The sequence below is a fragment of the Phoca vitulina genome, unplaced genomic scaffold (assembly GCF_004348235.1).
Source record: "Phoca vitulina isolate PV1807 unplaced genomic scaffold, GSC_HSeal_1.0 scaffold3, whole genome shotgun sequence".
NCBI lineage: Eukaryota > Metazoa > Chordata > Mammalia > Carnivora > Phocidae > Phoca > Phoca vitulina.
The window spans coordinates 42,900,663-42,913,177 of NW_022589706.1; positions in this window are offsets into that span (position 1 = coordinate 42,900,663).

Sequence of the window (12,515 nt, forward strand, 5' to 3'; positions counted from 1 at the left end):
TTTTTTTTTTTTTTTTTTTTTTTTTTTTTTTTTTTTTTTAGATTTTATTTATTTATTCATGAGAGACAGAGAGAGAGAGATGCAGAGGGAGAAGCAGGCTCCCAAGGAGCAGAGAGCCCGATGCGGGACTCGATCCCAGGACCCCGGGACCATGACCTGAGCCGAAGGCAGACGCTCAACCATCTGAGCCACCCAGGCGCCCTCAATCTTAATAATGAGATTTAAAGTCTAATTTCATTCCTTGTGGGACTGAGAAGAAGCAAACTGTCTTAAAGTCACAGAGAAATGCTTCTAAGGTCTTTTTCAAATATATATCTTGTTTCATTTAAATAAACAGCCCCGCATCCTGATTCCTCTAAAGATGCCCTAAAAGGAATGTGACTGGTAAACATCCGATTCAGACAAGTTGTACGGCTGGCTATACATTATAACTACAACTCAGCTCCCTGTAGCCTCATGTAATGGTCCATAAATCCATGCTTGCTCACCTCCTGTCAGAAACTACTCTTTATAACACATCCCCCAATCCAACCATGTTGCTGTAGTCCTACAGTAACTCATTGACTCCTATGTTCAGACCACATCAGGCTATTTCCTAGGACTGGCTTTTGTTATCACACACAAAGTCTGCAAGTTTTCCATGTGAAGTAAGCATCATGACTTTTTCAACTTCTCATTCTCACAGCTCTCTGTTTTCCTAACTGCTTGTCTCGTTTCTGATACTCATCCTACCTGGATTTCTAGTATCACATATGGCCTGGTTCCCTAGGGCTTGCTCCCCATGGCCTTGTCATTTATTTTGTCACTTATATGAGTTCTACATCTTGACTTCTCATCTAACTCTGCCTTGACCACCGGCTTCTGGGGAATGCCTGAGATCCAGGGTTTTCCTGATTTGACCTGATCTGACCACTTGACCTGAACTCTTCCTATCTGTCTCTTCAGCTGCTCTCTCCCATGAACAACATTCTCTTCTCTCTCTGTCCTGACGAATTACATTCAGTCCCTTGTAGATCAAACAGGAGTTTTTCTGCTTAATCATATAATTACACATGTATTGTTCCGAGGGTTCTCAAATGTCATTGGTTTATATGCCCAAAGGTAAACATTTATTTATAAAAAGAAATACCATTTTAATTTCAACACTTTATTTATATAATAAGGTCCAATATTGTGTTGTAAATGGGGGCATAAGACCCTTCTGTGGAATCTTTAAGCATCACTTCAACATGGCTGCAGAATTATACTTGGAGAGACATTGAAATGAAAGGATTTATTATACTCATAGGTCCAAAGGCAGGCATGCCCAGGGAAGCACACACAATCATCCAAAGCTTGGAGTTTGGTCATGGAAGTCAGGGAAGAAACAGAGCAAGAACCTGTGGGCAAGGGCCTTTAGTGAGGGTGGTGGGTGGGGATGCTGTGGTATGTGGGAAGCCTTCTCCTTTGATTGTAACCGGGTCAATATAGATAGGCGGGAATGCATAAAATGGAGAAGTCATCTTGAGGCTTACGCTTGAACACACATGTTGGAGACTGATACCCAGAGATAGGCAATAACAAAGTAAAAATTCCAAACAAGCAAGGCAGGTGTCAAAACTCACGGGACATTGAGGCAACAAATAATAACTTTACATTACAAGTTCATAAACCATAAGCCATTCAGCTTCCTCTTCCTCCTCTACCCTGATTATTGTTATAGCAATTCATCCTTTTATTTTAGAATATTTTTATTATAAACATTATATATAACAAATTTAAAGATATATCCTTGAATATAGGAAGTATTCTGAGCAAAAATCCCATTTTGTATACTAAAAATAGCATTGGTAACGTTTTGCTGTTTGCAAATGCCTCAATAAAAGAATGAAGTTGTTACTGTTTCTTATGCTGGCATTAAACAAGTCAATTTAAAATGTGAAAATAATTCAGAACCATAAAAAAGACTTTGTCAGGACTGCTGTCTCTTACTTCAAAGGCAAAGCTGTTCTCTTAAAGACCTAAACACTTTTTGGAGATTTAACGGTGCTATAATATCTATAGGAGACAGACAGTGACCATTCATTCCTCTAAGGAAATCAAAATGCCGCATGGATCAGCAGCTGTTCCTTACAGCTGTTCTTTCTCTATGGCTTTTTATTTACTGGTACCCACACTTGAGCACCATTGTCCAAAATTATCACATAATTTTGCTCTTTCACTTCAATCATTGATGTTTTCCAGTTTTTTGTTTTTGTTTTTGCTTTTTTTAATGTTACCTCAGAGGAGCATTTGTTGATTACCTGATTTCATGGTCACAGCCCCATTCACTCTCTCTGTTCTCAATCTAGTTAATTTTTCGAGGACTTGTCGTTACTACATATTACTATACTCACACACACACACAAACATGCATACATATGTGTGTGTGTGTGTGTGTGTGTGTGTGGTGTTATTGTCTGTACCCCAAACCCGAATGTAAGCTCCAGTGGGACAGAAAGAGAAGTTACCAGATTTATCATTAAATACACACACACATAATAAATCATTTTTGAGCGTCAGGTCTTTGATACTTTATAATAGCAGTAGCCATGCTAGTGGTCAGCTTCCTGAATTGGTAAGTAGGATAACCAGCCAAAACCTTGCTGCACAGGCAGCGAGGCAAAGACAACAGCTATGCCGTAAGTCAGAGCTATGCTAAGTCTTTAGGGACTTGGCAGGCCAATAAGATGGGTTCCTACTAAAAAGAAATCCCCAGTGAGTAGAAAGTGATTCATATTTTTTAGTTAGGGAACTTGACAAAGTTATCAGTGATCTTTAAATGATTAATGAAAAAAAGTCCTAAGGAGAGTTAAATATTGAAGGAGGTAACTGATTTTTGAATGAGACTAATTTACTACAGCAATTGTAGACCTCACAATTATATCCGTACTTTATGACACTATAGTTATATTTCTTTTTTTCCTAGGGTAGTTCCAATAGCAAAAGGTTTTTCTAATTTTTGAAAATGCACTTGTCTTCTCTGAACATGAGTCCCAAGTTCTAATTCAGAAAATACTCAGGGTTAATATAAGACACGCTAACAATGAGACACGCTTCAATAGAAGCCTTATTAGAAGGTATATTCAGATTTTTATAGTTGCTTTCAGTTCATCAAATAAAATAGTAGAAAATCAAAGGTAAGAATTATCCTTAAATTCTATCTTTCTAAAACCTTTCTAAATTTTGTAGTTCAGCTTGTAGCACAAAATGTATATTAATATTATTCCACTCATATTTGCACAGTACAAATGAACAAAACTATTTAAATCAGTAAGATCCTTTGTGAATCTCCTGTAACACCCATGGAATATCAATTTGCTTGTGAGCCTCTTGTGTTCTTTACAGTGACCCTGAGCTAACTCTGGACAAATTCTGTTTGAGAATAAATATATTAAGACTTTGCGAGAAAATAGATTTCCTTTGTTCTACGTGAATTGTGCATATTATTTTTACTATAGGTCTAATAGTTTGTTATTAAGCTGTAATTATATAAATCTGAGCTCTGTATGTGAAGAGTTGTAGGTAGAGGTGCCCATGATATCGAGAACCTGTGGATCTAACTCTAGTTGGTGACCTAATACAGGTGGTTTGAATCATTTGTAGAATCAGAGTGTGGCCTTCATCTCTGTTCTGCAAATGAACTCAGAATTGGAGGTCCTCACAAACTTGGGGATGCGGTAAAAAGTGGAGACAGTTTTGATATAGCTTATAAATTTTGAATGAACTTGTCCATAAAAGTATGTGCAGTACATGAATCTTTATGAAACATTCTTCATATTACCTAAGAACGCGTAAAAAATGCGCAGCAATGTTTTCATTGGAATGGAATATTGGGTTTGTGGGGAAAAAGTTGTCTTTGGTCAAATATAGATAGGGAACCAGTTTAAACATAGTTAAACAGTCTCTTTTATTGCATGTCTTTTCAGAACCATAATTATGGTAGTGTTGTTCATGACTAAGCCACAAAATCTCTTTTCATAAAACATCATTTTCATCTAATATTCTAAGAACACAGTTTTTAGAAGCTTTATTTGAAACAATAAGAGAAAAAATAATGCTTTGCCTCAAAGTAGAAGGAGATGTTAAAATAATGGTCAGTCAAAACCTTTTAAGAAAGCAAAATGTTACAAAGATAAATGGACAAATAATAAAATTACAGAAATTTATATTCAGCATGCGCCTGAAATCAAAGAATATATATATTTTTAGATGTGGTTCAGTGTGCTGATTTCCAAAGGAGAACAAATCCAGATGTGTAGAAAGGAAAGCAAGGCATAGAGTTATGAGAAGGTAAGTCATTTATGTAAGTCTTCATTTAGCTATTAAGCAATTATTTACTAAACACCTGTTATGTGTAAGATGTTGCTTTAGGTGCTATAAATACACATAAGAGCCTAACAATGCCTATAATACCTAAATTCATTTAAAAATCTAAGTAAAAATCAAGAATGACCACCTAGTTATTTTTCCATATTCCTAGGACTAAATAATTCTTCAACTGATTCTTGCTTTATCCATTATTTCTTTTTATCTACCATTTTTCATGTTCCTTGAGTTACCAGCATTAAACCCTCTTAAAAATACAAAAGGGTGAGTTTTCATTTTTCGGAGATACCCATCAAGGGAGAAATAGATATCTTGCTTCCTATTCTTTAGCAGCATGTGAACCTCTAGGTAGGAGTCAGATACTCAAGTACAAAAGCGGAAAGTAGCAATCGGGAAAGGAAGGCAAAACGAGGAGAATATCCAGGGCCCATAATACTTTTTTTTTTTTTTTTCTTTTAAAGAAAAGAAAGCTACAAAATAAGGTTGATCCGGAACTGGTCCAGGGGAGGGTAATTGGGAGCAAGAACCCAGCCTTCTTTCATGGGTACAAACTCCATCTGTAACAATGTCTAGGATGTGATGACTCAAATTATTGTAGTTACCATTTTTCGGTGTGCAAAGAAATCCTTCTTTAGTTATTAGATTAACACTGTAAGATACTGGAAAATTATCCAAGCTGTAAATCTAGGAATTCTGAATCAAAATGATAATTATATTATCACTAACCCTTCACTGGTGTTTGAATGATTTTCAGTCCCTTAGTGATTTGTAAATCAGACATTACAGTATCTAGTCTTCATAATACGAGCAGATAGTATAAGAGAGAACACTTGAAGATGTATGTACTTTTTCGTTTAATGTACCAAATATCACCTGTCAGCAAATCACATCCCTGTAATCAGTTCAATAAGAAATTAGTAAAGGATTTTTTGGGTAAGGTGAACTATATAGTTTTATGCTTTCTCAAAATACCGTTATAAAGTGTTCCTGCATGACTAGAATCATAAGGAAACACAAACTGCCGTTTAAACCCACTCACTTAAAGCACAAATACACTTACTAGCAAAACATGGGCAGAAATCAGAAATTTAGAATTTACTTATGTTATCATGCAGGCAGACTTTAATTTAAAAAAAAAAGAAAAGGAAAATATGGTTCTTGTGCACAATATTCCAATGAGCCTGTAACATTGCTTAAGGCTGTTCACATTTTTGGCAAAGGCCATGACCTATATCGTCAGGCCAGCGATACAAAAAGTGTACTAGTGAGTATATAGAACTTAATATCATGAAGTTCTAGCTATAAGGGGAAAAGAAAGCATTATCTGCATATGTTTGTCTTTTTTCTATTATTTATAATTTGATCTTATCCATTTTTCTTAGTTATCAAGCATGCATACATAAATTTAGAACCAGACTTAAATAAACTGAGTATTCAAAACGTGCGTACAAGTCATGTATAGGCTGACACTGACATTTCTTTTGTCTGCCAATATTTGCTCCTGTTTTGTGCTGATTAAAAAGTAAATAAATGAATAAACACCCAAAATAAACCCAGGTGTATATATATATATGGTCAATTATATACAACAAAGGATATGCAATGGGGTACGGACAGTCTCTTCAATAAATAGTGGTGAAAAAACTGGACAGCCAAGTGCAAAAGAATGAAACTGGACCACTATCTTATACCAGACAAAAGAAACATTAACTCAAAATGGATTAAAGAGTTGAATGTAAGACCTGAAACCGTGAAATTCCTAGATGAAAACATAGATGGCCAACCCTTTGACATTGGTCTCAGTGATGATTTTTTTGGATTTGACACCGTAAGTTAGGGTTAACAAAAGCAAAAATAAATAAGTAGGACTACATCAAACTAAACAGCTTCTACAAAGCAAAAGAAACCATCAACAAAATGAAAAGGCAACCTATGGAATGGGAGAAAATATTTGCAAATTGTATATACAATAAAGGGTCAATATCCAAAATATATAAAGAACTCATACGACTGAGTAACAAAAAAACAAATAATCCAATTAAAAACAAACAGGCAGAGAAGGCAAAGAAGACATACAAACGGCCAAAAGGTACGTGATAAAATGATCAACATCACTCACCATTAGGGAAATGCAAATCAAAACCACAATGAGTTATTACCTCACACCTCTTGGAATGGCTACTATCAAAAAGACAAGAAATGGCAAGTGTTGATAAGCATGTGGAGAAAAGGGAGCCCTCACGTAATGTTGCTGGGAATGTAAATTGGTACAGCCACTCCGGAAAACGGTATAGAGGTTCCTTAAAAAATGAGAATAGGGGCACCTGGGTGGCTCAGATGGTTGGGCGTCTGCCTTAGGCTTGGGTCATGGTCTCCGGGTCCTGGGATCAAGCCCTGCACTGGGCTCCTGGTTGGCTCAGCAGGGGGCTCAGCTTCTCCCTCTCCTTTTGCCTCTTCCCCTGCTTGTGTGCTCTCTCTGTCTCTCTCTCTCTCAAATAACTAGATGGAATCTTAAAAAAAAAAAAAAAAAATAGAAATAAAACTACCAAAAGATCCAGCAATTCTATCTCTGGGTATTTACCCAAGAAAATAAAACACTAATTCAAAAAAATATGCACCCCCCCCATGTTCATTGCAACATTATTTACAATAGCAAAAATATGAAAATAATCTAAGTGTCTGTCAATAGACGGATAAAGAAAATGTAATATATACATACAATGAAACATTATTCGGCCATAAAAAAATGAAATTTTGTCATTTGCAACACCATGGATGGAAGTTAAGCATGTCATTCTAAGTAAAATAAATCGGATGGAGAAAGATAGAGACCATATGATCTCACTAAATGTGGAATCTAAAACAAAACAAAAGAAACCCTGCCTATAAATAGAGAACAGGTTAGTGGTTCCCTTAGTGGGGGTAGGGAGTGGGCAAAATGGGTGAAGTGGGTCAAAAGGCACAAATTTCCAGTAATAACATAAATAGGTCATGGGGATCTAATGTACTACATGGCAACTATAGTTAACAAGTTTGTATTGTATACTTGAGAGGTGCCAAGTCAGTAAATCTTTAAAGTTCTCATCGCACAAAAAAAAATTCTGTAACTACATATGGTGACAGATGTTAACTTATTGTGGTGATCATTTTGCAATATATACAAATATCAAATCATTACATTGTATACCTGAAATGAATATAATGTTATATGCCAACTACACTTCAACAAAAATAAACAAACAGACAAAATAACTATAGTTGACACATTATTCATTGTGGTCATGTATTTGCTCATCTATCCTAGTTTAGATGATACGAGGTGACTATACATTTATTTTAAATAATTATTTGCATTTTCAAAAAATATAAAACATTGAGATTGCAAAATACTAATAAAGGAAGCAAAATGAAATTTTTTTAATGCTGCAAAGATTTGTTTTTCTCCCCTACAGTCTGTCATCTATTTTCTCCCCAAAATGTGTTATAATAAGAAAAAAAGAAGAGAAGAAAAGGAAAGTTATATACGGAGATTCAAACTTCTTTGCAGAGACATTCTAGTTGACTGTATCACTGATGTTGGAAGAATTCTGTAAGTAGTCTAATCAAACCAATTATATTTGCCACAGATATTTCCAGTAATTAAATTGAAGAACATAATAGATGAGGTTCACATGTTAACAGCTCCTCCTATCATCATTTACTTCTGAATGCTCGTAAGACAGGAGGTGCATTTAGACTTAGTAGCTATGTATTACAACCGTGTAGCTTCTTAATAGAGTCAGTGATCTGAACGCAGCCCAGTGCCACAAAGCAGAAGCTGACAACATGCGTCCCCTCATTCATTCACTTCATGTTTACTGGAGTCTACTATGTCATGTGTCTTAGCACCATGCTAATCAGAGTGGGAATTATGTGGTGATGGTGAAATTAGATACTGATACAACTAGTTGGGGGGAAAGAATGTGAAATAAAAGCAGGCAAATTCAAACTAGAGAAAAAAAACCAGCAGTATTTCTGGATTATGAGTGTATGAATAGAAGCATGTGGTCCAATTTTTTTTCTTTTTTTTTTATTATGTTATGTTAATCACGTGCCCTCTTTAATACCCATCACCAGGCTAACCCATCCCCCCACCCCCCTCCCCTCTAGAACCCTCAGTTTGTTTCTCAGAGTCCATAGTCTCTCATGGTTCGTCTCCCCCTCTGATTTCCCCCCCTTCATTCTACCCTTCCTGCTATCTTCTTCTTCTTTTTAAACATATAATGTATTATTTGCTTCAGAGGTACAGGTCTGTGATTCAACAGTCTTTCACAATTCACAGCGCTCACCATAGCACATACCCTCCCCAATGTCTCATATGACACTGTGGTCCATTTTTTTTAAGCTCATTTGTTAAAACAGTTCTTATCTGGAAGAAGGCATGATATGATTTCAATATCCGATGTTTAGCTTTGTACTTATTAAATGCTTTTTCTTTTAAGCATTTAACTAACGGACATTTTTCTAATAATCACAGAACTATAATTTCTTTTAGGGAATATAGAGCATTACATATTATTAATTATACTCTGTGATGGTATTAGACATTTAAGAATAAGTCCAACTATTTGCCTAGCCACAAAATTACCTATCAAATTTGAATATTGAAAAAGTATTTGTATAATTCTTAGGTTTAATTTTCAACTGCTGCCACTTGTCACTAACTTTGAGTAATCCCTTTATATAGTTCTTCTTTTCTCTTTTAATGCGTCGCTCCTTGGGGTGAAGGGCCAAAGAGTTACACGTATTAGAACTGTGTATAAAATAACATAAAACTCAGGCAATATGCAGAAAGTACCCCTTGTTAAAAGGAATAGGCAATCCCTTGCACTGACCGTGTGACATCAGTTTTTCTTACCCAGCTATATTTTCTTTATTGATTGGTGCTTAACTGCATTCATAGGGGAGATTTGCAGATTCATAAATTTCAGGTAGGTGAGATGTTGTAAGGACTTTTACAGAAACGAAGGTGCCAAGTTTATTTATAAATGAACATGATCATTACAGAAGTAGCTATAAAGTGCTTAACTAATAGTGATCTTAATAAGTGTCTGTGTGTCTGAAAATATGTAAGTCTGTGTTTTAAATGAGCCTGGTGGATTGAGTAAGAAAAATGATACACATGATCAAGGTAAGTACCTATAACTCTTTTAATAAAACTTTATTCCAAGGAAGATTTTTAAAATATACAAATGGACTCTCCAGAGTTCTTTGCGTACATTTATAGATACCATGACCTCAACTCAAATACATTTTTTTGCCATGCATGTCATTGTATCATTCAGCTTATAACAGTCGTGCCATTTAACCCCTGTCCCTTACTGTTTGTTTTCTTTAATTTGTTGCCTTCTTGCCCACGTTCACATTGTTCTCATTATGCAAAGCATTTCTTGTCCTTAACTGATGTCATTTTTATCAGTGTAAACTGTATCCACCCTTCAGGATACAGCTCCAATGTCAGCTTTCCAATAAATCATTCTAAAATGTCTTTATCAGCATTAATCTCACTTCCCTCTGTGTTACGAAGCATTTCATTTGTATTTTTAACAACAAAATATATCACAATTTGCCTAATATTTTAAATTTGTGTCCATGCCTGTTTAATCTGATGGGTAATAAAAATTTTAAGGTCAATGACCGTAACTTGTTTATTTCTATGTACACAATACCGACAAGCATAGTCCTTTGCCAGAAGTAGATACTCAATAAATATTTGTGAGATTACACTGAATTGAGATAAACTGAATTAGTTCAAGGTTGCTATGCAATGAGTTTCTCTGTGTTCAGTATGCATTGCTCTTGAATTGCAACATTTGTCTCAGTTTTTGCTGTAGTTGAAAGCTGATGTACTCTTAACCTAGCTGCATGTAAGTGAATTGGAGAGTGACATTTATTAATATTTGCATAGCTCAAAAGCAGTTCATACTGTGCAAAACACTCTACAAATTAGAAGTGCTATTTAAAAATAAAAGGATGCATAGTGTAGTAAAGTGCAGCAACTTGGCACAATCAGTGCATCTCTTGAATTTTTCAATATTAAAATTAAAAGAAAGAAGCACCTGTTATACATCTCTTGAAACAATGGGACACAACTTCATTTGCAAATGGTGACATTGTCTTGTTAAAAGAAAAAAATCCTGAGAACAGTTGCTAGGGATATTGTATGCACTCATGGTGTCTATGGAAACTGAGCCTGCACTAAACGTGTAACGAGGAATAAAGAGATACCTGGAAAAGTGCCCAGTGTCAGAAAGACAATGACAATGTAACTTTTCAAAATTTAGAGCAAAAATAGAATTAAAAAAAATACACCTACCTTGTGCCCTTGTACCAGTACCCGTGGAAAGTTTTAATTCTGGGGAAAAATATATAAAGAACAGAAAAACAAATAGCAAAACAAATTTTTAAAACTTGCTTTAATTTACTAACACATTTAAAATAATGTGGTCACTACTTCTAAGACACTCATAAAATTGCCCCATGGCTGTATATTACTATAAGGCATGCAAGAATCTCCTCATGCTCTGAAATTGCCTTTATATTTCAAAGATAAAGGAACACAATTTATTTTCTTTTTGAAGTGTTGAACCCTGGCACATCTAATGATTTTGTAGTTCATCAATTAGAACAGATTGCCATACACTTGACCAGGCTTCTACTAGCTTGCTCCAGCTGATATAAAAGAATCTTTGTCTGAAAGAATGGCTATCGTCTAGAGAAGAAATAGATTTATCTTGTGTCCTTATTTAACTAATGACTTCAGATAGAGTGTTTTCCCAGAATTTCATCTGTCTCCAAATGATGAAATGATTGCAATTGGATCTTTAAATTAATGGGAAAAAAGTGGTTCATGTGTAGTAGATTTTGAAATAATACATTATCCATTGGTTAATTTAATTTTTAAAAATGAGTGCTTTCTATGTATCAGGAAAAATACTAGAAATAAATACCAGAAATAAGTACCATTTAGCTAGTGGTAAGTATAAACAGACACAATCTTGCCCCCTGGATCATACTGATTTGTGAGGAAGAGAGATATTAATCCAACTATAAATGTGAAATATGTCAAAGAGAGTTCTTTTTAAAATGGTAAGTCAATTATAAGTTTAGGAAAATATGCTCTGTGTCAGTGTTTCAAAACAGTAATAATTACTTTGCCACTATAGATCAATTAGCAAATATTTTAAATACCATCTATGTGGAGTTTTTATAGTTTTCTATGATACTTGAAAAAAGAACCAAACCCTTGATCACAGATACTCATAGCTTTATATTTTTGAGTAGCAATACTGTTGTCCTCTAATCATTGAGTACTGTGTATGGTGTAGCCCATATAATACTACATTTAATAATTATTTAAGAATAGATGGGTCTTTTATAAACAGCCGATTGAACAATTCAATTGACTAGAACTTTGAGGAATTCTGAACAAGACAGAGGGAAAGATATGTTGCACAAAGTGGCGGACATTGGAGAAAATAGGAACCCAAATCTCCAGTGGCTAGTTTGGACCCTATTGAAGTCCATTAGTGCAGGAAGAACTACTGGAGTTCAAACCCATCAATCATTTCTGCCTCAGCCTCCTGGGGTCAAATCCTGCCCTCAATTACACGCACCTAACTTTCGTTCAAGTTGCAGGGAGTTACACACACATTCAAGAGGGCAGGCTGTGGCCCTGCGAGTTGAGTGGGGAGTAATTGATGACTTTCTCCTTGCTATGTTTGGCTGGGGAAGCACAGCTTGTTGCAGAGGCCTTCACCCCTAAGCAGAGTGGGAGGGTGCTGTAAGATCCTCAGCCTCCAGCGCTGTTTCAGAGCCTTGGTAGCTGGTCTTCATTTCAAGATCTAAGAGCACCAACTTCACCAAGCATTAAGATGTATGTGCTTTCTCACATTTTCTTTTAGTTTATTCTACTTTCTCTTCCCCTGTCTGTTAGATTTCCATCTTCTCTAAGTGTTTCTTTTCCTTCTTTCCTCCATTTTCCCCTATCATTTTTTTCTGTCTTAATAATATAAAGTGAGATAAAGTGCTTAGAATAATCTGGCACGTATAATTGCTGGTTTTGTTGTGCCAGTTATTATGTTGTATTATTGTTACTATTATTACTATAAGCTTACCTTTTCCTTAAT